Source organism: Poecilia mexicana, unplaced genomic scaffold, assembly GCF_051168715.1.
Source record: "Poecilia mexicana isolate PSO_F unplaced genomic scaffold, ASM5116871v1 scaffold_1, whole genome shotgun sequence".
NCBI classification, from domain to species: Eukaryota; Metazoa; Chordata; class Actinopteri; order Cyprinodontiformes; family Poeciliidae; genus Poecilia; species Poecilia mexicana.
This window is the reverse complement of record NW_028263370.1, coordinates 2,638,069-2,664,234: the sequence shown is the minus strand read 5'-3', so window position 1 is coordinate 2,664,234 and position 26,166 is coordinate 2,638,069. Positions and strand designations below refer to the sequence as shown.

Sequence of the window (26,166 nt, the reverse complement as noted above, 5' to 3'; positions counted from 1 at the left end):
TTCTCATAGAGACTCTATATAATCTCTGTGTTCACCATGAAGAGATGTCGTTTAATATTATTAATCAAGGACCTTTGGTCAGGTTTTTTTTAGGACAGTTGGAAGCACAACATTACTTCTCTTGGGTCAAAAAGGAGAAAAAAGTGATTAATTTATATTAATTTGGAGTCCAGCTCAGAGTTATGTGAAGCTTTCGGGTTTTAGGACCCTTACAGGAAGCTGAAGTCATCCATTTCACAAAAAATAAAAAGATCAGCGCTAACTGAGACAAACTGGTCACATTTCCCGTCTTGCAGCAGATTTTCCCAGCTGCAGGCTTTTCAACCTCACAATGAGTCAGTTCTCACGATTTCAGATCATTTTACAGAAAGAAACCTGAGGCGGGAAGGGAGGCAGCTTCAGGATGAATTGATTCACTACATAAAGCTATACTTAGTTTTACATTAGTGTTAAGATGTTTATTTTTTCTTCATTTATTGATTAATGCTGTTTTCAGTTTTTATTAAGAAACAGCTTTTTTTTTGGTTTCTAATAAGTTGCTGATATGAGTAAACATTTATTTTTCTTCAAAGCGCCTGCTCTTATTTTAACTGGAAAACAATGTGACTGTGATAGTATTATTGGAAGCTAAACTTCAGCGTATTGAGAAATTTGCTTCAGATGTAGACTTATTTAAGCATTTTTATATGCAACTGTAGTATTATTATGAGCACATTATTTACACTTTATGCCTTAATGTCAAACTCCAGCTCACTCTGCTGCCCCCAACCTCACACTGAATTATTTATTGACGGCATGTGAACCCATATTGTATACTATTATGTACAATATCTTGTGTCGCAAGTGGAACCGACCTCACATAAATTATGCATTTTGCATAATGTACGTTCCATTCATTAAGTGGTTTTCAGAGAAATTTACATTTTTATATTTTTGGTTTATTGTCATTTAATAATGGCTGACTGCACCTTGATTTCATAGTAATTTGTATGACAAGTTATGTTTGACAGCAGTGCCTCTATTCTATTCTATTCTATTCTATTCTATTCTACTGGCAGTAATCTATTCTATGAATGACCTCAAATATCTCATCGCTGGTTCAAAACAAATAAGTGAAAAATTAAAATAAAACAAACAAGTGACCAAAAACAGCAAAAATCATTCACATACTGTGAACTATATACATTTATTTCATCCTACGGAGTTTCTAAAGGGCATTATTTTGAAAGAGTAAACCGGAAATGATCGTGTATCTTTTCAGTGGCTTTGTGCAGATGGTGGGAACGCCGACACTTCAGCATTCAGGCGCTCTCAGTCCGGCTCACTCCACTCTCCCGGTCAGCAACAGGAGCGAGAATTCATTTAGAAACCCAAGTCTTTATAAACAGAGCAACAAAACTAAAAATAAAAAAATATATATATGTATATATAAAATAAGAAGTTGGACTTTATCTCATTGGATCAGAGACTCTCTGTATCATCACAAGAGTTTTTCCTTTCTTTCTCTCTTTCTTTCTTGTACTTCTTGTTCATTCTGAACTGGGTTGGATGAGCTCTGGTTCTGCGGACTCTGCCTGCTGTGATGGACCGGCCCGGGAGCTGAACAGTGGGCTTGGTGTGGCCGCCAGGTGCGCACGACGAGGTCTAAACCCCAAAGGTAAAGAAACAAGCTTTCTTCTTCTTCTTCTTTTTTTTTTTTTTTGTACCTGCTTATTGCGCTCCTAAAATCCGTTCATTCATTCGTCTTTGTCGAGACGCATTGTTTTTCTGGAAACCTTAAACTTTTGATTCTCTTGTTCCGTCACCACAAACGGAGATGCTGAACTTTTTTTTTTTTTGGCTGTACTTTAAAAGCTTTTCATGCTTTCATGTAAACAGTACATATATGAATCATATCTCTGCCTGCACTCTTGTCCCACTGTGGCTGACTCTGCTGGATGCGCGCATTCTTTTTGCACTTTAATTTCCAACTGGCCTCTTAACAAATATTTCGATCATTTATTGACATCTGAATGTGTAGGGTTTTTTTTTTTTTCAAAGTGATATTTATCTGCGTGCCTTAATGCTAAAGCGGCAACTCTGCGTGTTGCAACCCAGCTGTTTCCTCAGATATGATATCAAATGCTGGACTTTTAACGAGTCCATTGACGTTGTTACGGCCTGTTTGTTAAAACTTATGCTGCTTACACTTGTTCTCCTGCAGGACCTACCGACTTAAAATGAGCTTACAAGCATTCATGTGTGTTTGTGCATGTTTTCATCCTGCTTCGGTATTTATTTTTCAATTTTCAGCAAACACGAGTTCCTTTCTTCCTTTTTTTTTTTTTTTTTTTTTTTTTTTCCCCCAGACATTGTCTTGTGACCCATAGCTCATTCATCTATCAAGGCAGGCAATCTCTGCCATACTTGTTTTCTCATCTGAACCGTGCAGAGAAGAGTTATGCATGCATCTGTCAGTAGAGTCTGCAGTGTAGGTTATCTTCAGGTCCTCACAGCAGCAGCAGCAGCAGCAACAGTAAAACAAATCATAAATGTCCCCCTCAGCGTCTTCTTAGTAATCTACAGCCAATACGAAATAAGGGTTTCCAGCAAGGCTTCTCTGGAGACTCATGAAACTTAAAAAAGGTTCAAAGCTGTCTGCCTTAAATTCTACACACACAAAAATGAAATACATAAAACATATTTAGAACGTTTAACATTTTACCATTTAGGGTATTTTACCCTCAAACAAATACAAAGCAGCATAGTTTTTCGTTTCTTGTCTTTTTGTTGTTGATAAAAATCTATATTTGTTCATGTCGCTAAGCTGTGTTTGTATCACTTGACAACGAAGGATAGAAATTCTCACACGACTGGATGTCTCAACCATTTTATTTTTAAATGCTTCCCATAAAACTGTTACATCTTGATGTAGCCTAAATAAAGGAAGCATAAGAACATTTTGTTTCATGTGATGTTGTGTGTAAAATCTGGTAAACTTTGGTTTTCAAGCAAACCAAAGCATTTCGAAACATACGGTTCTGCATACATTTTTGAACTTTGGAATCACATTGATTTAAAACTTAATGAGCCTTAAGGAGCTGGGGATACATAGCTTTTTACACCAATTTAGCCTAAACTGACTTGCTGCTCTTCAGTTGGCACCCTTTGTATTTAACCCTTTGATTATATCCACAGTTCCTAGTTCGTCTCTACTTCCATATCTTCAAACATGCCGTTTATATCCTAGGGCTGGACAATATCATGATAAAAGCGTTTCATATCAGTTGATATCAATAATTACTGATTAGTTTTTATTCTAAATATCTAAGGCACTGAAAAAGTTGGTGACATGCACTGTTCTGTTTTATCAATAGTTTTCTCTTGCGCTGTTGGACTCATTTTCTTCTTTCTCTCCACCCTGTTGTTTTTCATTTGTAAGCAGTTAAGAGTCACAGTGGTGAAACCTCAAGCTGCTGCACAAGTTATTCAATAAGTTGTTGCTAGGTAACCAAAGGGTGAGCGAGCTAGTTGATGCTACAGGCCTTGCTTTGCTGTCAGTGAGAGGTCGAGTGGCTCAAGCCTTCCTTCTTCCTACATCTCCCAGAATGCTGTGCGGTTTTGGATTGGAGCACAGTGATATTATAGAAAGTTCTGTCTATCACAATATATACATATAAAAAATGAAAAATTCCCTTCTCACCCTCCGTGGGTGGTCTCTTTCATCCTCTGAGCTCGGGTCCTCTACCAGAGGCCTGGGAGCTTGAGGGTTCTCCAGTATCTTGGCTGTGCCTAGAACTGCACATTTCTGGACTGAGATGTCTGATGTTGTTCCTGGGATCTGTTTTAACCACTGCTCCAGTTTGGGGGTGACTGCCCCGAGGGCCCCGATGACCACAGGCACCACTGTGGTCTTCACCTTCCAGGTCTTTTCCAGTTCCTCTGGAAAAGACCTGGAAGGACCTGGAAGGTCTTTTCCAGAGCTTCCAGGAAAAGACCTGAAAGTAGTTTCTCTACCAGCAGGAGAAACTGGTATTTCTCCAGTTTCTCGTGCTCCTTTTTCCTGATGTTGTGGTCACTTGGTATTGCTACATCCACCACAACGGCTTTCCTCTGTTCTTTATCCACCACCACAATGTCCGGTTGGTTCGCCATTACCATCTTGTCTGTCTGGATCTGGAAGTCCCACAGGATCTTAGCTCGGTCATTCTCCACCACCTTTGGGGGTGTTCCCCACTTTGATCTCGGGGCTTCCAGTCCATATTCTTCTGCACAGATGTTCCTGTATACTATGCCTGCCACTTGGTTATGTCGTTCCATGTACGCTTTCCCTGCCAGCATCTTGCACCCTGCTGTTATGTGCTGGACTGTCTCAGAGGCCTCCTTGCACAACCTACACCTTGGGTCTTGTCTGGTGTGGTAGATCTGAGCTTCTATTGCTCTGGTGTTTAGGGCCTGTTCCTGGGCGGCCAGGATGAGGGCCTCTGTGCTGTCCTTGAGTCCAGCTTTCTCCAGCCATTGGTAGGATTTCCTGATATCAGCCACTTCAGTTATTTGTCGGTGGTACATCCCATGTAGGGGCTTGTCCTCCCATGATGGTTCCTCCAGCACCTCGTCCTCTGTTCCCCATTGCCTGAGACATTCGCTGAGCACATCGTCGGTTGAGGCTTTGTCCTTGATGTATTTATGGATCTTGGATGTTTCGTCCAGGACAGTGGCTCTCACACTCACTAGTCCTCTGCCTCCTTCCTTACGGCTTGTGTACAGTCTCAGGGTGCTGGATTTGGGGTGGAACCCTCCATGCATGGTTAGTAGCTTCCGAGTCCCTTCTGTGTGGATGACCTTCCCTCTCTTGGGAAGGTCATCCACACAGAAGGGGTGACCTTCCCAAGGTCATCACCTCTCGCCCATTTGGAAATATATATATATATGAAATATAGGAGATTATGACTCTAATCACACAAACAAACGCCCAATGACTTCCTGCTGGTATAATTTATCAGATTTTTTACTTTAGAGTAAACCTTTACTAGATTAAATGACTGTAAAATCATTGGCTGTCAAAAGTTTGTGCAAGCCTCACAAACTTGAAAACTTACGGAAGATGGCTTCTTTTCCCAAAAATTCTAGACACAGAAACACAAGAGGTGCAAATAAACAGAAAGGCAACGGTGAGAAACGACCAGCACTTACGTTCGGTGTACATGTTCACTCTTGCTACTGAGAGTCTCCATCTCTACGTTAATTCTCTCCTTCAACCCAGGTACTCGTTCAAGGTCACTTAAAAGTAATCTGCTACGTCTTTCGGCCATGAATAATTTGATCACCAAAAGTCTTCCTCCCGTATTTGTGCTTTCCTTAAATGAAACTCTTTCCCTTCCCTTCAAATCTTCTCGTCTCTGTCTGCTTTCCTTCACAGTAAGCCGAACTCCTCTTTTCCCCCCAGGCTCTTTGTTTTCCCTCCAGACATCAGACGTCTCTTTGTAACAGTATGGGGCCCACGGGATTTTATTTATCTGGTCAGTATGGACCCACAGAGGGAACATTTGCAAAAGGACAGATATTGATTCAAAGAGGCTGGTCTACAAACATGTAACAGGGTGAAATGAGATAATGACTTTTTTCCATTAACTTCTACCAACTGACCTAAAAGCACAAGGTTTCAGTGGAAGTTTTTCAGTCGATATGTGGACAACAACAGGCTGTTGTGAAATAAAGACAAGGCGAGTCTTAATCGGCTGTCTGACTTTTGATTTATATAATCTTACTTCTGAATGCAGGTTAAATGACTTTTCTGAGCATTTTCTGACTGACTTGTGTCAGACCTGCTTAGTATTTATCTCTCAATGCAATCCACTGATGAGCGTAATGAAAAAAAAGTAAGATGTATTCAGTCAAGTATAAAATTAGTCACTAAAATCTCATAAATCCTTTGACTATCTATTACAAGCTTGATGTTTTACACAGATGCTCAGATCTTCTAAGGACTCTGGTCAGAATACCTGCTTTCTTTGGGTTGCCAGTTTGTAAAAATACACCAGCAATACTAAGAACGGTGCCGGGATTTAATTGCCAAGATTAGTAAATGTGCTTGTGCTCAAGGTTGCTTAATTGGTTTATTCATAGAAATGTGTCCAAGGGGGGAAAGTACAAGCTTTACGTTTAGGTGGGGGAAACCTGATTCCACCATAAAAAACCTATTATAAAGCCTTCTGATGTTACTGCTGCTGCTGATCCAGACTGAGTAGGAAGCCTCAACGCATAAAAACGACAGCATGTCAGAATTATAACATAAGAAAACAGCCATCAAGCACGACAAAACCGTGGGATGATGGCTCTACCTGACGATCGGCTGCAGCTACAACAAACCATTTCAGACACTTCAGTTCATGCACACTTTTCCTTTCCATTTGAAACACCTCGGGTTTTCTTATCACTGGAAGATCTGTGGACTTGGGATGGTTTTTCATTTAGCACAAAACGAGGATGTTTGACCTTAAACTGAACAACACAAGTGGCAAGTGGGGAGATTGTGGTCAGAGCTTGTCCTGTGATCGGTAGGTTGCCAGTTGCCTGCTTGTGGTGGTCGGAGTGCCGGTGAATGGCAGCCTGGTTCGTTTCAGACTGCCCTGGGCAGATGTGGCTACAATGTAGCCTCCACCATCAGCGCGTGAATGAGTGAATGTAGTGTGAAATGCTTGGAGTCCTCTGGACTAGACAAAGCGCTCTACAAGAGTCTATAGAAGGAAATTGATTTAACCTGATGGCTTCTTTCTGTCGGGATAGGCTTAAACTACTCCGCTTGTAGAAATAAACAAACAAAAACTATTTCCATAGGATCAATGACTGTGCGTCCGGGTAATAGGCTGTATTATTTCAGCCACAGAAGCACAAGGACGGCGCTTTGTCGCTGCTTTTCATTCATGCTTGGCATTGTAAGGCACACCAGGAGGATGATGTAAACACCCACTGACAACGACGGCGCTCACTTGAGCAGCCGGTTTCCACCGAGTCCCACTGCGTGCTTCTGATCACAGAGCGGAAATAAAGCCGCTTGATAGGAGCGTAATTAATGAATGAAAGTCTTGCATGAAGATTGATATCTCAAACAGTCAGTACGTCGGCTTGCCCCAGAAGTCTTTCATTCTCCTCTGCAGCCAGCATGCGCAGCAGAGCAAAGTCATTACTGAAATCCTGCTTCGTGAATAAATGAAGAATAATAAAAGGAAACCGCGGGCACACGCGCACACACACACACACACACACACACACACACACACACACACACACACACACACACACACACACACACACACACACACAACACATGCAATATTTGAGAGGTTTGTGGGTAAGAAAGCACAAATTTGATCTTTGCAAAGTTGATCTGTGCTTCTTGCAGAAACTCCACGGTTTCAAACAATGCGTGGCCATCCCCATAAAAATGGCATAAATCTAAAAGGCATATGTGCATATTTAATGCCAATTTTCTTTTGTGGGCTCCTGCATTTGATCTGCTTGTTATTTATTTATTAGTGTTGGTTAAATTACAGAGTGAATGAAAAAAAAAGCCCATGGGCTTGTCTATATCCTGCACATCCTCATGCATGTACAGTAACGATGCAGCTGGATGACAGGGATTCCCTGCTGAGGCTCCTGCTTGCCGAAAGTCTCTAACATGAAATAAAGTTATATACAGTGCTGTAAAAAAAAAAAAAAAGTATTTCCTCCTTAGCAAATTTCTTCTGCTTTGTTTTCCCTTCTTATCTTTTTTTGCCCCTTATCACCAAATTTTAATGTCAAACAAACATAGCCTAAGTAAACACACAACATGGTTTTTAAATAGAAAGAAGTGATCAAAAAGTGAACCACCAGCACTTGGTATTAATCTTTTTACATTTGGATTATTTTCAATGCTGGGAATGAAAAGTGAAAGCAGATTAACAGTTTGTACTCTTTGTCTTTGAATTTGTGTATCCATTTTGTTTGGACTCTGGACTTGCAGGCACTGACCAGTCTACTTTTAAAAAATTATCCAGACCAACCTGGCTTTATGTTAAAAGTATTTGCCCCCCTAAAGCTAACAATAGCTGTGTCACCTTCATAAGTAACAACTGCCTTTATGTGTAGTTTATTACGGTTGCAATAAATAAACTCAATATATAAATAAAGGTAATTTCTCAAAGGTCTGAGAGATCACCAAGATATCTTTTTCTGGCAAAAATGATTGAGGCTCTTGTTTTGTGTTTGGTCAGCAGTGGTTTTCACTTTGCAACTCTTCCATTGCTGCCATTTTTGCCCAGTTTCTTAGTCTCTTCTTCTGGTCAGTGAACTTCTTAGCTGTGCTAAGCAAAGTCTGCAGTGCTTCAGATATTCTTGGTCACTTTGCTACCTCCTGGACGGTTTCCTTTAAGCTTCGTGGCCGCTCCATGTTTCGTCCGTTTGCAGGTTGCGACTCACTTTTTGTGACCTTCTGGAGTTCAAAACACTTAGGCTTTCTCTTTCCATCCTGAGAATTTGTTTCTCTGTTCTCTCTTGAACTTCCTGTGATTGAGACTGGATTGTGTTGCTAGTTCACGTGTTTGGATAAGTTATACTTGGTCAAAGCCGTCACTCTACGGATCAGGCATTAAGGAGTCCATCGTGTGGCTACTGAAACCGCCTGTCTGAAAAATGTTTTTAATCGCAAGTCATGACTTAGAAGTCGGCGATGGTGGGACATCTCTTCTTCACACAAGCTCCAGGTGGTCTGAAGGCTTTTTGTCTTAGTAAATGAACGCCGTGTTTGATTTTGAACATTCAGGTTTGCCAAAAAAAGGCAAAAGCAGAAGAGTCTGCAAAGGGAGCAAAGATTTTTTCACTGCACTACATGTATGTAGCAGTTTCATATGGTTTCATATGTCACTGGAAACGAAACATATGTTGAGAATAGGATCATGTCAGTGTGTATATTTTTCATTCAGGCGTGCCAAAAGATGGTCTGCTCTATCAACAAGCTTCTTTATTTAATCAACACGAGCCGAGCCCGTTTCCCGTCGCAGCCCTTGTTGAAACAGCTGACTTGTTTTGCTAAAAAAAAAGTTTCCAAGCATGGCATGAACAAACTGAAGGTTCGTCTCTAGTGTTAATAAGAAAATCCAATGAAAAAAAAAACAACAAAAAAAACAGAAAAAACAGCAGCTGCTAAATGGTTGTTGGACACGGTTTACTTTCATAAACTTTAGCTAAAGCTAATATTTTCTTTACAGTTTCCAATAAAAATGCAAAAAGTGTGTTTTTCTTTTTCAAAATGCTCTTTATCCACTGGGTCTGATTTTATCTAGCTTGTATGACGGACTCACTTGATTTAGATCTGCTGGCTTTATAGGTGGAGAGCCAAATGTTCTTTGTTGTTGCTTCACTGCCTTGGGGTTTTCTGATTAAGAGGAAGTTTTAATACATATGCTTTGCTCATGTTTGATAATTAGCCCAACCCAAGAGGGACGAGCTAAGTTTGCTTTTCCATTGTTTCCATAAACCTCTGAGACTTTCCTGGAAAAAAAATTATTGGAACCCAATTGCCCAAACATAGATCATACACGCTCTGTAATTTTCCCATCAAGAATTGTAGATTATATAATATAACTATATATAAGATAACTTTACATTTTCATCATCTTAAGACTCCTGTTTTGTTCTCTGTTACTTTGCCATTGCTGCTTCTTTCAACACGGTCATTAAAACTAGCATCTTTGAAAAAGTTGTTAAAGAAATGATAAAAGGCACTAAGTATAATTGCATGCTCATGTCAGTGCTACAGTGTAGTAATCTGAACTTTATGACACAGATTTGCAGTGACCAGCCTGTCAACCTCCCAGGAACCGTCTGACTGCAAAAGTTCACAGATGATTATTTGCAAGAATTGATTTTCTTTGACTGACAGTGAAATTAAAAGACCTGAATTAGGCAGTCGGCGTCATTATCTGCTCGCGCCGTTTCTCCAGCTAGTCGTTGGCTCCTGAATGATCGTTTTTATGTCACCCTGTTCGCTCACGGTAAAGGTTAAAAACCTCTTCTTGTTGCTCCTTTATTGTTCTGCTGTATGTCTTACTTCATCCCTTTCCTTTCTGATTGCATTATCTCCTCACTCCACATTAACCGTCTCTCCATCCTCTACTACACTCACCCACTCGTCTTGCAAAGCCTCCTCTCAAATTACCTCAATCTTAAACTCCCCACATTTTCTCTGTCTCATCCTTGGAGCATATAATTGAAGTTCTCCTTCCTCTGCCCGGTCCACAAAGTTCAATAGATGCCGTATGCATATGTGTGTGTGCACGTGTGTGTGTGTGTGTGTGAGAGAGAGTATGTATTCATCGTTTTCTGTATTTAAATATTATAGGCTCATCTTTTTGTGTGTGTGTGTGTGTGTGTGATTTGGGTCTTAAATTTTATTTGATCGTATCAGATTAGTGTTCATCATGTGCTTCAAAATAAATGATGTGTGATGAGATTTAATATGACAATATTTGAAGCGTGAGGAGAATGACTGCACAGAACATGAGATAGCTAAGTGCTGAACAGAGAAATCAAAGAAAATGCTGAAAATGACATTTTATCCTGATGCTTAACTCTGACTGTGAAGTGGGTTTTGCTATTAAATGTTCCACAATCCACTAGATATAAAACTATGGGAGCAAAGTCGTTAGAGAATTAAAGTATATTGCAAACTAAAATTTTACATTTAGGTGCAAACCTTAAAGCTAAAAATAAGCAAATGCTATCACATAATTCCCATGGTAATTTGCATATATATATATATATATATATATATATATATATATATATATATATATATATATATATATATTCATGAGAAGAGCTGCGATTTTGGACCAAATTGTGACTAAGCCAGCTTTAAAAATGTAACTTCAAATCCACAGATCTTGCAGAAGATAAATTTCAGCTTTCATCTAGTCGTGTTTGACCGATAAGCCAGTTTAGGTAAGTTGATTATATCTGGGACGTTACAGAAGCGCAGTCGACCTGCTGATTGCTCAGCTGACGGCCCACTTGTTGTTTATTTGCATGTTAAGTGGATAACATGTGGCAGGTGTGACTTGTCGTTGCTAGACTGGCCTGCTTGCAATCAAATTAGCCGGGCATATTATGCTAATACCAGCTGTAAACAGGGCAGAGGAAACACAGGGGAAATAACTGAACTGGACAATAATAGAAAAGCACATGGGTGAGGTTAGCTTAGCGGGAAACCAAGCTAACCTCAGATGAAAAACACTTTCACTGTAAACTGATATTTCTGAACTCATACAGACGTTTTAGCCAATCATGGACAATGATTTTGTATATTTGCACAAAACTCAGTGTCAGTTTTTTTGTGTTGTTTTCTTTGTCTTAAAGTTGCATAAACAGATAAAAATCTTGTTAATTTTTTTTTTTTTTTTAGGTGATCAATTGTAATTTTCTCCAAATACAAAGTTATTTGAAGAATACATCAGTAGTATTGGTCTTTAGGGGTTACCTGATGTCACAATATATTTTTTTTATCGTCTACAGTAGAAGGAGGAACCGGGTCGGTCGGCATGCTTTTTGTCTGTCGGCCATATTGGATTTAACAAAAATAATTTCTTGCATTTGCAGATGATGGCCAGTACTTGATAAGTGTATTTTATGATGCATTAGTGTCCACTTCAGTGGTCTGTGTGCATTTATAACATAAAAATCCACAAGAAGCACAAGAAAATGGCTTTCAGACAGCTGTCCACTGTAGTGACCACTATGCATGAAAGGGTTAATGGACCTCAAACAGTTAAAGGCAAACTTGTGACCAAATAACGAGGAAACACAAGAGAATATGAGCGTCGCTGTAAAAGGTTGCTTCGTCAAGTAAGCATGCAGACATCCTTGGAGGCGACAGGAGCACTTTTCCTGCAGCTTGTCGTGTCCCTGTAAATGTTCTTCACTGAGTGCAGTCAATGGACCATTGGACACAATGGGGGGTAGCGATTTAAAGCTAGCGAGCAATCCACAGCCTCAGAGCTGATCCATTATACATGAGGAGCTAATTTATAATATGATCCACTGTGCTTTTGCCCAAAGGAAACAAAAAAAGGGAAGATGGAAAGAGAGAAAGGTGGGAAGAATGATGAGTTCAGTTTGTTCTGAACTCATCTGTACAAACTGATGAGTTTCAACCTCACTTCTGGTGAGTCACCTTAAAGTCACAAAGACAACCTGCTCTTGTTTTGTCACGAAAAATCCCCGTCTTACAATCTGCTGTCCGCTGTGTTTTTTCACCTTTTTTGTTTTTTCCACTGTTATTTTCAGTGCCATCATTTTTAAATGAGATAAACATATTAAAGAGTTATCTCACTAATTAGCCCGTCAAAATTATTCAAATCCAGCAACATCCACGACAGAGCTGGACTCTTCAGGAGCATAAAATAAAAGAGCAACCGAGGCCTGATATGCTTGGCTTCCCGGCTTTTGTTGACACACTCGGGCGTTCTTTACCCCACAGAGGTCCGCCTGGAGGCAGATTGGATGTTGACGGCTGCCGGAAATGTAACTTTTTACAACCGTGTAAGGCGTCTCACAGTAAACTGCTTTGGGGAAAACGGCGCTCACGTCAAAGTGTTTTGTATCTGACACTGAGATGATGAGGCAGAGAGTCGGCACAGAAAGTTGATATATATATATATATATATATATATACATGAAGGATTTGTATGGTATCTTAAAAGATTTTCATGGTTTATGTTGTCAATGAAGCACCAACTCCAGCGGGGTTTTTTTATGTTTTTCACATTGGTGTCAGTGATTTTGTAAAACATTCGTATGCCCCCATAAGTAAAAACTCATGATTCCCATATTTGTGAATTGCTGATTTCCCCCCGTAAAGTATTATACAACAATCAAATTTAAGGCCAACTAACCTGGCACGCTCACGTCATGAGATTTCTCATTGATTGTCCGCTTAAAAGTTTATTTCTTTCCTTTTTTACCAATGAAAATGTCAGAAGGCACAGGAAGGACGTGTGTTCTTTATTCATTATGAAAACATTTTTAGTCCTCAATTTTTGTTGTTGTTTTTGAAGTATGAGTCTAGTCAAAAATGGATGAAAAATCAATGACAGCTTTAATATGAATTCAATTTCATTAAAATCCAAAGGACATGATGCTCCCTACTCTGGACATCATTCAAAGTGGGCGTCGCTTGAAGTCTTGCCGGCTGCACACGGATCCGTTTGGTCAAAGCCGCCGGGTCGGCTGAGGGGATACGTAAGCAGCAAAATGCAATTGATTAAAGGGTTTTAAAGCTTTAAATTATGCAAAGCTATTCACAGTGGATGGCGTCATAAAATATAAACGTAGAAAGTAAGCAATTATATATCTTTTTTTTTCTTTTTGTTTTTTTAGCAATGCATGGTACTGACCATGAGTAATTGGTGATAAAATAAGTCATCATTGAATGCTTATGCAGTCCTGTGTGTGGGCATATGAAGGATTTTTAATCGATTCCATCTCTCCGTGATGCACAGATGATTTAATCAGAAGCAGGAAATGAGTGTTCAGCATCGAGATCTTTGAGGCACACTGGGGATGATCGTCTAGGCTTTGATGAAATTTGTTTTGACTGGAAACTCGACTTGTGCGGCGCACCAGGTGTTCAATTTGAACCATTATGCACAAGCCAGGTGAGTTTAGGTTAGAATATTTATAATGTAACAGGTGAACAATTAACCTGTAGGGTTACACTTTGAGCTCTACGTTGTTTTTCAACTCCTTATGTTTTAGTCATGCTGCTTGTCCATCGTCACGGCTCCTCTGGTTGGGACAACCATTGCAGTTGTTCAAAGGAACAGCAATGTCCTCAGTCTGCTGCAAGTTTAGAAGGTATTTCAAATTGATGTGAAGCATTGTTATGCTGGCACCCGATTGGGTGACCTGTGGTGATGAAGGGATGGACGTAAGAAGCAACCAGAGAAGCAATGCTCTGTTGTTGTGGACGGACTTGAAAAGGTTCAAGAAAATATGGCCCAAAACTATTACACTAAGAGCGTTGTGGTGAACCAGGCAGGATGGATCCATTTTTTGTTTTTTACAGCTGGAAGTTATTTCCGTCAGACCAGGTGATGTTTCCGGTTGGTGACGTGATACCCAGTGTGGTCTTCAGCTGCTGTAACTCCTCTGCTTTTCAAGAGTTTCATATGATTGCTTTTAAATATGGTATACTGCAAACCTGAATTTAACGGTCCTCCCTGTCGCCAACCAGGCATTTGCATGCACTTAGCTGACACTCCTGGGATGTTGTTGTCTTCTTTGAACCGTTCCCTGCAAAGCTGAGAGATGAAATCCGGTAGAGGGTTCTGTTGGGCTTGAACTCCTGAATATTGAGCTGCTTCCCTGTGATTGGCTTTTCCACCGTTTGTGTTGACTAACAGGTGAATGTGTGTATGTGTAGGTATTTGTGTCTTATGAAGCGTCTGTTGTGTGTATCATTGAGCAATTTGCATATTTATGTACAGAATATCAATTTAATGGTCCAGAGCATCTTCAGACAATCTGTGAAGAAGTGTTGCACAATGCCTCATACCTCCAATTTACTCAAAGGACGTTCTGAAGAGGTCATCATCAAAATGTCATTATGCATTAACAATTAGATTAAATTCATATTCTATTAAAAAACACTAAGGGTCTTTGGATATTTTCTCCTTCATTTAACTGCATTTTTCTCCCATTTTCCACCATTTTAATGGAAAGGTGATCAACTGAATGATGATGCACATTTCAGGTTGTGTTTTATTTTTATTTCTTTTATTATTTAGGCATAATCTTAAAAAAACTGCTCATTATGTGCTTTAATTTTATAGCCTGACATTTTGTCCTTTCTTTCACTTGTGTGAAAACTAAGAATCCTCTTTTTTATGCAGTAGGAACGCTCTTATTCTGTCTTACCCGAGAATCTGAGCAGAGTGTAAAGATGTCCAGTCAAGCTGCATGTCGGCTGAACAGTGAAAGCCTGAAACGGACAGATTAGGAATCCAAACTTTGCTGGAATGAGACATTTGCAGATGGTTTGAGACAAAAAAGCATCAGCCAAGTCTTTGTTGGCCTCTAATTACATTGTCTTGTGTTAGAATATATCTGAATTACGTGAGAAACGGAAATCATTTATCATTGTGGCAGTCAGTTTCTTTCATTGTTTTCTTGATTCCAGTAGATTTACTTCACTGTTTCATGTTGACGGAAAGACATCACATCTTTGATATAACAATAGTTGATATATTTTAATTCTGACACCAACAAGATGTGAGTAAATAGGAACATTGCTTGGTAGAGTGTGTGTTTTTATTGTATTTTTTATTTGATTCATTTAGTTTAATGGGATAACGACAGAAACCAGTGGTCAGATCCCTGACAGGAAGAACAAAGTGCTCATGTTACACTGCAGGGAAACATTTGTCTTGTTTTGTTTTTTCCTCTAGCACACTTTAAAGCCATGAATCTGTCAATCTATCTGTCTTCTTATGTAGCAGCTGTGCATTTTGATGCGTCGCAGACGAAATAAATTCTTTCTAAACAAGATCTGGAAATGGAAAAAGGAAGAACCAACAGTTACCGCCGACCGGGGAGGGAGGCGGGTTTTATTAGATATCTGTTGTGTTTGGGGAACAAAAAAAGAAAGAGAGAGAGAGAAATGTGACACGAATAACAAAGTGGAATAAGTGTGAGATAATAACTGAACTAAATCTTTCGGGACTGCAGTCTGAGAGGCTCTTGTGCATTTAATCCATCCGGTCTGAGTGCCTGCAGGTATCTGCTGAAAGCCTGAATGTTTCTTTTTGTCCTTGTCACCAAAGTATGACAGAATCCAGCAGGTTGAGGCGTCGTCCCCACTCGAGCAGCTGACATGTCCTCAGGTCTGCCTCTCATTATGTCTGAATTATGTTGCACGTCCAGGTCGGTGGCGAGTATTCAGGGATGGCAACAAGCCGTATTGATCTCGAATAACAAGAAGCGATCTACTTGCAAACATGAATTGCTTTGTGGGGTTTTTGTGTACTTGTGATGATTAGTTTACTCACTCAGTTGCATTTTAAACAAAAGTCTCCCCTGCAGCAAGAAAACAGCTCACTGCAGGCATTTTCCATCATTACCCTCTGGACTCTAAGGTGGATTAAGAGAACGAATACGATCTGGAGCTTGGAGGTCTAATTGTTTGTTTTTAACAGCTCAGTAAAACCTGCTTATAACAAACGTATTGCTTTAACTCCAACTCCCATAGTAAAGTCGCAGTTTTGATGCAAACATGCAATGTCTTCAAAAGCGTTCATAGTTTAGTTTTTATTTTTTTAAATATTTTGTCATTTACAACCAAAAACTTTAATGTCTATTTTGGAATAATTCAAGCAAAAATGGTGCATGATTGTAAAGTGTAAGAGGAGTGAATGGGTTTCAACATTATTTACAAATTAAACACCTGGAAAATGTGGTCTGCATTGCATTCAGTCCCAGTGAGTCAATATATTTGCAGCGATCACAGCTGTGACTGTTTCAGGGTATGTTTCTGCCAGCTGTGCACATCTGGAGACTGCATTTCTAGTGCATTCTTCATAGCAGAAGCAACCCAAGATATGTAGAATGGGATGAAGGGCGTCTTTGAATACTGGTTCTCAAAGTTGGTCAAATATTCTTCATCGAATTTAGTTTTTTTTTTTGTTTGTTTTTATTTGAGTGGGCCATTCTAACATTTGAATTTGCTTTCAATTCAAAAGCAAATTGAAAGCAAGACTAGGTGCTGGTTGAAACCAGCACCTAGTCCTACATTTTGCTTCGTACTGAGGGTCTGGACTCTTAGCTTTTGAGAAACGACTGCCTCTTAGAGACGTGGACTCTGTTGAAGTGTTAAATTTTACCCCATTGCTAACGTTTGTCCATGATGTATGTGACGCGCCAGTTCAGTGCTATGAAGCTTACCAGAAATTGCCTGCACCGTAAACAACCATCCTACACTGCAAAGAGAGAAGCGCGGAGATAAAAGGCGTGACTGTTGATGTTAATTCAATATTTGGAAACGTGACCAACACGAACTCCAACTGAATGCCGAAATTGCTAAAACTACCGACAGATTGAATTTTAAAACAACGCAAAAAAAATTAAAAAATAAAAATGACGTCATCGTTCACAATTTCTCCTTCTGGCTCGGTTGAAAATTCTACCAGAGAAATTATATTCACTTCAATGGGAGAAAGCCCAGATGGAGCGCTGGAGGGAAATGAGAATCGAGCATAGGGGAGACAGTGACCGGGCCAGCTTTGATCCAAACCATCGTTGGTCTGGTTGTATGATTCATTCACCGTTACCATTTGAGTTCAGGCTAATTCAGAATAGTTTTCTATTTTTTTTATCTGATCTTGACAGTTTCTCTGCCAACAGGAGGCTGCTCAGTGTCAACATTTGCTCACAGCCATTGGTCTGGTCATAGTTGCTGATTTTCTGTAGAACAAGGATCAAGATGAAGCTTTGACACGAGACACTGAGGCAAGGGCGTAGGTTCGGTCTAAGTTTTGGTGGGGACCTTGACCCCCCCCCCCGGCAGCACAGTGAAATGCCCAAGAGCACCGAACATTTTTGAGAAGGGGGGGGAAACCACATTGGCTTAATAACCCCTCCCCCCAACCATAACCATATCATACATCTTGTGTATACAACCAGATACAGTCATACTCAGCAGATCAGTTCAAGAACACTTTACTTTTTCCTTTACAAAGTTCAGCAAACGTTACAAGTAAGATCAAAAGAAATATCCTCTAGATACAGCAAACACAATTGCAGATAAGAAGAAATCAATAATAAAAGAAAAAAGAAAAAATATTACATAATTAACAGACCTATTCTACCTCACATTCAGTGCTGACCTTACTAAACACCGGACTTTACAACAAATGCGTTGCGTGATAGATATCTAACTTATGGGTCCACTCACTGTACTTACAGCCGACGTAGCGAAATAACTTCTAATGTCTGTCCTTTTCTTTTTTGGTGGCGACATGGTCTGGAGACTCAGAAGGAGACGCGTGTGCCCAGCTAGCCGCCGCCTTTTGCAGCTAATCAAAGAACGTCCGACGATTCAACTGACTCCCCCTCCCCCCACCCCCCCCAGAGCACCGTTCCGACACGGTCTCGGAGGCTCATAATAAATGTCAAACTAAGAAGCTTCCGTTCCGCGCACCGCCTGTTGCTGCTAATCAAAGATCGTAGATCCACGTTCTTTGAGCCAATATGGTAAAAATTGGTCGGGACTTTTTCATATCCCGTGAATATTGGTCGGGACATGTCCCTACCGTCCCTACCCAAACCTACGCCCATGCACTGAGGTGTGCTCTGACGTTTAGGAGGAAAGAAGTCATTAAACATCTCACCTCTCGCTCTCGGGTTACTGCGCGTGGAGGGTTTGTGTCGTTCCACGCAGAGCGTTAAGTGAAAATCCATTCACCCTTGACAACATGAGGAGAAAGAGACACTCGAGTTATTAAATTATTGAGGTCTTGCTGCCAATGTTGTTAAGGCTTTCATTTAAAAGCACCTTCAGCACCATTCAGATTTATTGGCATTCCTGATGGAAATGTTCAAAAAGCCTTAAAATAAAATCATCTTTAAATGCTGTGGCATTTTTTTATTATATCTCTCAAATGCATTTCTCTACCAAAAAGGTTTAGATATTTTCATGCATGCTGGGTAAATAACCTTTAATCCGTACTTTACAGGTATTAAGGAGAGCTGGATACTAGTATACTTTTCAGAGTTTCATCAGTTGCATGTATAATTTTCTCCTCACTTTGCATTATTGCACCGTTTTGTGTTATTTTATCCCATAAGCTTGATAAAACAGGCAAGGTTGTGGTTGCAACACATCAACATGTTGTGGAAAGACATTTTGCGGGACACTCACTACGTCTGGGATGAGTCGTGATTCATCGGTTTTAAAATGGTTTTGTTTTACATTTTTAATTCTAAAAATATTAAATCGAACTTGAGTAAATCTGCATCATTACCAACATGATCACTATGTAGCTTTAAGACCAGTGATGGAGAAAGTACTCAAAACATGTACAGTTACGAAGTACTTGTACTTCGTTACTTCCCACATCTGCTTAAGACTACAAGGCTATCCGACTCAAAAATAAGTCTGAAATCACCGTGGCACGGTGAGGCTTGATAAAAGCTGAAAAGATTTTTTTTATCTTCGGTTTCAATTCTACCCAGCATATCATCAATCTTCCAACAGATAAAAACCAAAAACCACCAGCCACAACCGTACACTTGCTTTTGGAGACTTACTGCTTCCATGTTGGACAAACCTGAACCAGATCCTGAGCTAGTTCACCGTCCTGCAACACAACCCTTATCACGACGAGCAGATACTTTTAAATGCTAAAGATGGATCGCACAATCGTCATTTGTGTTTAGAAAAATAAATATCTGTAGTCTTGATGCAGTAGAAGAAGCTGACTCTTTACTGGATGAATTTAAACCCGTGGAGGTTTCAGTCCTGATGGTTTCCATGAAGGGGATGGAAGAGGTGTGTTTGCTGACACAGTTTTATCTCTGACCAAATTTGTGTCTCTGGCTGATGCTACGCAGTGTCTGTGTGTGACGGCATGGCAGTAAGACAGATAATCATCCTGTGAAGTGGGTCAGCAGCATGACTTCATGACCGCCACTGTCTTGTGACCCAGCAATTAACTGTACAGTGGAAATCAAGGCGATATAGAAACGACCAGTCATGATGGTCTTGACACCAAATATTCAAACTCTTCAGACAAACTCAGAAAGTCAAAGCAATGTCATAGAACAATAACCCTATGCTAACTTTAAATGAGTTACGTTTGAGTAGAGCAAATTGCTGTCGTAGTTGAAATACAATTGAAAATCTAACACAGACACGTAACTGTATGCTATATTTGTTCAAACTCTAATTGCAGCTGACTTCTTTCTGTAGGGAATAAGACGAGGTTTTCTGCATTCAAGGTAGTTTTGAAGTCCTAACAAAATGTGATCGGTATGCAGAATACGTTTTATTCAGAAACTGAACTTGTTGCAAAAGAAATCTTCATCACATCTCCCATGATAGAGAGATGCATGCACGTAAATGTATGTTTTTGTTAGGAGCTGCAGGTACTTTTCAGTCAGAACAAACGTCTTCGGGTCTTTTCGGTTCGTTTCAAATTTCTACTTTCAGCTGTTTTTTTCTTCTGTCAGTGCACCGCATCGGTTAGCCTATGTGATTTTATCCTCTTATCCATCTTCTCCACAATTTCCTTTCTTAAATACTATATCACTCTTTCATCTTTCTCCAGAGGGAATCTGAGGCTGCCAGAATAGAGCTAAGCTGTCTTGTTGATTTTTTTTAATGAAACCGCTCATCTTTTCTGTGTTCATACTGACATAAAAGCTAAAAGGAAAGTTGATTTTATATGAATTAATTATTTGTTATGACAGAAAATGAGAACTTTAAGTATAAGACTCTTTGGTCGTAACAACACTGTTGTAATTTGAAGATTAAATTTTTTTCCCTGACTGAAAAAAGTCTGTCAAGCTACTGAAGAAAAAAATGCCAGTTAAACTAAATCTTTTTGTTTGTTGTCACTACACAGTAAAAACTGCTGGGTTAAAAATAACCCAATACGTAACCCAGCGCTGGGTCAAATATGGACCGACCCAACGCTGGGTTGTTTTAACCCAACTGGGTTGGGTTGAGGGTTTGACCCAGCACATTGGGTCATGGCAACTAACCAAACGTTGGGTTAAATTGACTTGTTTAAATTGGTTAAACTGACCCAAAATTGGGTTGAAATTCATAACCCAACACAAGGGTTATTATACCACTATAGTTGGGTTAAAAAAAATTATTTTAAATTTCACTATATAAAAACAGGATTAAAAGACATATGAATTTAAAGCTTCTTTTATTTCCACATGATACATATATAGAGCCAGCAATTTCATTTACAAAAGTTACAAAACATAAGTAGTTAAATCACTTCAATTCATTTGGCTACAACTCCAGAAGTATCTGTTACTCCATATTAGAAAACATTTAATGAAAAAAAGTCTGTTTTAAAGCAAACTACAAGTAAACCTTTCAGCCATTAAACAAGGAGCATTTTTAACGACACTTTAGCATTTTGCCTGTCTCCCTGCATGAGGACATACAGGTTGTCACATTTTGTAGATGCACCACCAGGTTTGTCCCAACCTGATGGAGAGAGAAGACAGAAAATAACAGGCCATTAGTGATGAACTTATATAAACAGCAAACAATTTGAGCATGATTCAGAGATGAATGTTGACTTACAGGCTGGATATCAATGATCCATCAACTTCCAGGTTGATGGATCTGAAACTCTTCTCCCAAATGTGTAAGTAGGGAGGAGCACTGGCAGCAGCTGCAGGGCTACATCATCTTGTCTGCATGGGAAACATAAGCTTGTGTTAAAATGTTAAATGTTAACAGTTTATAAACATCTCTTGAGCTTCAATACCTTAAGGGAGAAAATTCATGTTGTTGAGAAGACGGCCGCTCCTTTCTCTTCTTGGCCATACAAAAGATCTTCGTTGAGAACAAGAGAGAGAAGCACAAAAACAGGCCTTTAGTGAATTTAAAGGTAAAGGGCTACATTCTCAAAAACTAATTTCTGACTGATTCTAGTTTAACACAAAACCTCACTATTGAATGTAATGCAATTATTTAAACGATCTGAGCATTATTCAGAGATGAAGGTTGACTTACAGGCTGGATATCAATGAAAACATCTGAATTTCCAGGTTGATGGATCTGAAACTTCTCCCAAATTAGTAAGGTGGAGCAGGAAGGGGTACTGGCAGCAGCTGCAGGACTACATCATCTTCTGTATCAAACATAAGTTAGTGTTAAAATGTTACAGTAACTAAAAAGCATGACAACATTTTAGAGAACATTTCTTCTGAGCTTCAATACCTTGAGGGAGCAGACTCATGTTCTTGGTCATGCAGAAGGTCTTCGTTGAGAACGAGGAGTTTGGGTTTCGCTTAATTCTCCTGAAGATCCTGGATGTAAAATTACAAAATCTATCAGAAAAGACAAAATCACAAATCAAACTTTAATGACTGAATTAAATCTTATAGCTGTCTCAACTGCAAATAACTTGTAATTAGCCAGCAATTTCAAATGTTCAGAGTAATTTTATGTTCCTAAAAATAAATATAGCACTTAATAAAATAAAATGACATATAATTTAATTTAGAAGTAAAACTTAACACAAACTTAGTGCTGAATAACTTTCAGCACCAACTTTAAATAAATGTATTTGTAATTAATACCGTAGTAACAATAATAATAAAATGAGCAAACATTAACATTAGATATTGTCTTAGTTTTGCTTTTAATTCGTTGCCTAAAACCAGCGGGAGTTTGAAAGCAATGTGCCGGGAGACGGTCGTTCTCTCTCGGCTTAACGAGCCGCTCCGCCCGGTCAACTGACAGAGGGCGAGACGAGCCGGCGGCTGGAGGGGAGCGATAAGTGCGAACACGTCCGAGCATGTTTGTAATTAAGCTATATGTTAATAAACCGAGCGCATAATTCAGGTTTACACAACTAATTTATCGCCTAATAACTTTGCAAAAGTTATTTTATTTTCAAAAAGCATAATATACCCATATTATTAAAGCTCTGCTCGCTCTCCTCCGCCATTACTGCTGGTGTTCGAACACGTAGCCTCAGCCCGCTAAGGATGCGCGCGCATATTGCAAAAATCAGGGGACAAACCGTCAACTACCTTTTCTTTTAAAACTAAATCGATTTTTAAAAATTTGACTATGTTAAGTTACGAACAAATATGATTGAGGTTATATTAAAAACTGAATTTAATTTACTTGACAAATTGTGCCCTTCCCCTTCATCTATTTTTTCCCCAACATCCGTATTGTAGCAACACCGAAGCTCTTTGTCAGAGGAACCTACCGTAATAAACATTTTAAATAACCATAAAAATAAATATCAAACATGTTTGAAATAAATTCAATTTATGTATAAAATTCTATAAACGTTGAAACTTTATCTTCTTTTTACTTACCATGTCTTATTTCAAAGTAGAGGAGAAGTCCGTTATGCAATGTTCACAGTCATGTTGAAAATGGAGGCTTGTGAAGAGGGGCGTGGCTTCTTCCAAGTTTCATCTTTAACCCAACCGTTTGGGTAAATCTACCCACCCAACTCCTGGCCCAACAGAAGTGTGCAAGATGTAGACTTCCGATAAATTTCTGACCCAACTCATGAGTTATGAATTTTGACCCAATATTTGGTCAAACTAACCCAACCTATGACCCAACAGCTTCAACCCAGAAATTGGGTTATGAAAATAACCCAGCATTTTTTACTGTGTATACTTTATTTTTTTTAAGAGTTTCTCATTTCCTTTTTTCTCAATTTCACATCAGCAGGAAGGAAAAGTACAACCAGTCACACCTGTCAGGTCTGTTTTAGTGCCATTAACACTTGTCTTTCCTTGGTCTGGGTTCCGTCATCGCGTTTAGAAAAAAAACACACTTGGACGAACAGAGACAGCGGCAGACTTGTCTCATCGTCAAGCGTCTGGGCAGGTTTGATCCGTCAGGATTGCTGCTGCCAGCAAAGCAATACTCCCGCTGAGCCCGTCTCCGCGAATCAGCCCTGAAATAAAAGTTCTCTCACACGGACGCATCCTCGCACATTTATACAGCTATACTATATCCTTGAAGCTGTTTGGTGTCAATATTTGCTTTGTCGTGGCTGCCGCCTCTGTAGCACAGACAGAGCTTCATTACTAAGCGTGGACAGGAGACGGTGAGCCAGCTGTGTGCAAACATTACAGAGGGATGAGGGGATTGGAGATCTTACTGTGCATGGAGAGTTAGTTCACAGTGACTGCACACACAGACTGCTAAGTGAAAATCCATCACCCTTAAAAACCGATCAGAGGGAGAACACTTAAGTTATTAAATTACTGTGAACTCGTGCTGGTAAAGGTGTTATGGTTTACACTCATGAGCACTCGCAGCAACCTCCGTATGTATTGACAACCCAGGTAATGATGTTTAAAAGGCCCTAAAATAAATAGATTTTATATTGCATTACATACTCTCTTAATCTCTAAAACCATTGGCACGATTCTCTGAAAAAGAGGTTTGGAGGTTTTCCCTCTTCGTTTTTGGGTCCTCACTGAGTCTGGGTTGAATCAGGTCCAGTCGTTTTACACTTCTGCAACATTGTTTTGCAGTGAATAAGCAGATGACCAGCTGCAGGGTTTACATCTATCTTATGCCAGTTGTTTTGGATGGGCAGCAGGATCGTGTATTGAAAATTGAAGATGGATGGATGGGTCATTTTGGACAAATAATTATTTTCTAGCAGCCATTTTTTTTTTTTGACTTACAAAGCTACGAATTACATTTTTCTTCCCTCATCTTTTGCATTTTGAAGAGTGTGTTAGAGAGTCAAGCCTCTGTGTCACCTTATGCTTACATAGCAAGGTGTTCCTATTCATATTTTATTTAGCATCATGTGGATTGCTGGAAGCCTGCGCTCAGTTCCTGGGGAACACGTGGAACCAGGGAAAAAGGGAAGCTGGTGAAGGCAGTGTGAGGCTTTGGGCAATCTTCAGTTTAGAGTCATGGGTGCTGCCATGTGAATTTTCCTTTAACACTAACGCCTAGTTCACATGGTGAAGCTTTCTGGGCGATTCTTGTCCTGATTTCCACCTTCTGACAATCTTAAGAATTCTCCCATTATCACATAAAGAGATATTCCTGCCGAGTTATTTGTTTCTTGAGATTTTCCGTCTAACATCTAAATGTTGGTGAGTGAAATCGGTTCAGGCGAGGCGAGTCGCTCCACACGCCGTAGAACCAAACCTGCTACAGCGAAGAGTCTCTGTCAACAATTTTAAAATCTTGCCCCTTGAACTAGGCATAAGCAACATTGCAGAAGACATACACATTTTATTTTCTGATGTCTAATGCGTCCTTCTAATGCAATGCACATTTAAAGAAAGACCTAATGGTCCAAAAATAACTTAAAGAGTGCAACAAAGTTAAGGTGTTAACTTTGGCAAGAATTTCCCAAGATTTTCTCCCAGTTAACCATCTGTGGGTCATTCTAGACAAAAGAGTCGTCAGGTCTGCTGTATGTATGCCATGAGCTACATCTTACAGAGGCTAAAGTTTAAAGCTTAATTACTCCAGCTTAACCTCTGGGGTTCAAGGGTCAGGCCTCTGTTGTCCATTACAGGGGGCACCAGCAAACCCTTATCAGGTGGTCTTAATATTATGCCTGATAAGTGGATATTAAGTTGGCCTATTCCAGCTTTGTGTAAATGTCTATTTGAAAATTTAAATGCGGTGTTTTAGATGTTTGCTCATTTTATGCGTTTAGATTTAGCCAAATTACACGGTTGTGTCTCGGGATGTTTAAGATCTCATTTAGATACCTTATCATTGACTTCTCTGCAGGGAAAAACTGACTTTTATAACCTCTGCAGTATTTTGGGTTCAGAGCTTCATGAAATGAGGAAGTAATAATAACAAACATCACTTCCATTCTTTCCAAATGTTACACTCGGATCTTCCTGTCAGCTTCATGTCTCACCTTTAATGAATTATTTAACCCTTTTATTTGTAAGTGCAGAGCACACTGCGCACCGTTTAGAAGCAACAAAGTCACTGCACAGATAATGCGCATTTGATAAGCGAGAAGCTCTGCGTTGCCTGTGCACTTCATATTTCCTGTGTTACACACTTGGAAACTGTTGTCTGTTTATTGGTCAAGATGTTTATGCATAATGTATTAGTTAATAAATTAATTATTATGAATGAAATTGAGCACATGTGGAGAGACCAGATGATCCAGTTCTTTGTCTTTAAATAAAAAAAAAAAGTTCTGTTAAATCAGCTACAATGTTCAAAACGGGATCAAGAGGAATTTAATTTTAGCTCTCTGCGTAATAACATGGACAGAAAAAAAAAACATGTTTTCCTTCTGTTTCCATTTGTCATTAGACAAACTTAGACAAGGAGTCTGTAAGCTTGATCAAATCTAATCTTCTTAGTTTATTTTTATTTCCTGAAGCAGTTTTTCCATCATTCATAAACCACCTAGCCACAGAGCTCAT

At 39.5% G+C, this 26,166-nt stretch overlaps 1 protein-coding gene and 1 long non-coding RNA gene across 2 annotated transcripts in view; one reads left to right on the top strand and one right to left on the bottom strand.

Annotated features, from left to right (window-relative positions):
* The first annotated feature begins 848 nt into the window (after positions 1-848).
* gcgrb (glucagon receptor b) overlaps positions 849-26,166 on the top strand; it is a 65,056-nt gene continuing 39,738 nt past the window's right edge. The window contains exon 1 of the mRNA XM_015004764.2: positions 849-1,657. The gene's annotated coding sequence lies outside the window, so the exon portion shown is untranslated. The remainder of the gene's footprint in view (positions 1,658-26,166) is intronic.
* On the bottom strand, positions 21,361-22,672 carry LOC148161038 (uncharacterized). Its single transcript, XR_015762653.1, has 4 exons — positions 21,980-22,672; positions 21,773-21,890; positions 21,525-21,592; positions 21,361-21,450 (listed from the first exon to the last, which is right to left on the bottom strand). It is a non-coding gene; the product is annotated as an uncharacterized LOC148161038 (long non-coding RNA).